Here is an 838-nt window from a genome sequence, read left to right as displayed (position 1 = left end):
ATTCCAGCTCGCTGTCTGTCTTGCTTGGAGCAGCTTGTTCCAGCTCGTGCTGGCAGGGACACCCGGGGCCCTGTGTGACCCGTTCCTGGTGGCCGTTCCCACAGTGCCGGCGAGCGAGGTTGCCTTTGTCATGGCACGATTGGAGAGGGGTGCGAGGGTCTCCTGGCATGGAGCAGGCAGGTTGGAGCATCCTCAGGAGTTGGAGCATCCTTGGGGAGTTGGAGCAATCTCCATGCTGGAGGTTGGAGCATCCTTGGCACATTGCATCCTCTGGAGTTGGAGCATCCTTGGCAGGTTGGAGCATCTTTGACAGGTCAGAGCATCCTTGATGGGTTGGAGCATCCTTGGTGGATCAGAGTTTCCTTGGTGGCTTGGAGCATCCTTGACAGGTTGGAGCATCCTTGGTGGGTCGGAGCATCCTTGACTGGTTGGAGCATCCATGGTTCCTTGGAGCATCCTCAGCCAGGTTGGAGCAACCTTGACCGGTGGGAGTGTCCCAGCCTTGGCAGTCCTGCCCCATGGCCCTCACGCTCGCACCGCCGACCTGCTCCTGGCCCGGCCGCAGCGCGTTGCCTCGAGCACCTGGGCGGGCGGGAGTGGGAAGGAGTTAACGGCTCCTGACCCGGCTCCGGCGCTGCGGGGCCGAGCGCGCCACGCTCGCCGCGCCCCCAAGGGTTAACCCCGCTCGGGATATTCAAACACCTCCAGCTGAGGTAAGCGCCGCTTGTTTGTTCAGGTAAATAAGGAAGGACGGGATATAATGGGCCGAGGAGGCGCCCGCGGAGCGCTCGCCTGCCGGCTGCGCGAGGCGCCCGCGCGGGCCGGAGCTGCGCGCCCG

This window comes from Nothoprocta perdicaria, unplaced genomic scaffold, assembly GCF_003342845.1.
Source record: "Nothoprocta perdicaria isolate Ctin4 unplaced genomic scaffold, notPer1 scaffold_97, whole genome shotgun sequence".
Taxonomy (NCBI): Eukaryota; Metazoa; Chordata; class Aves; order Tinamiformes; family Tinamidae; genus Nothoprocta; species Nothoprocta perdicaria.
The sequence above is the reverse complement of the archived record's forward strand: the minus strand, read 5'-3'. Positions refer to the sequence as shown.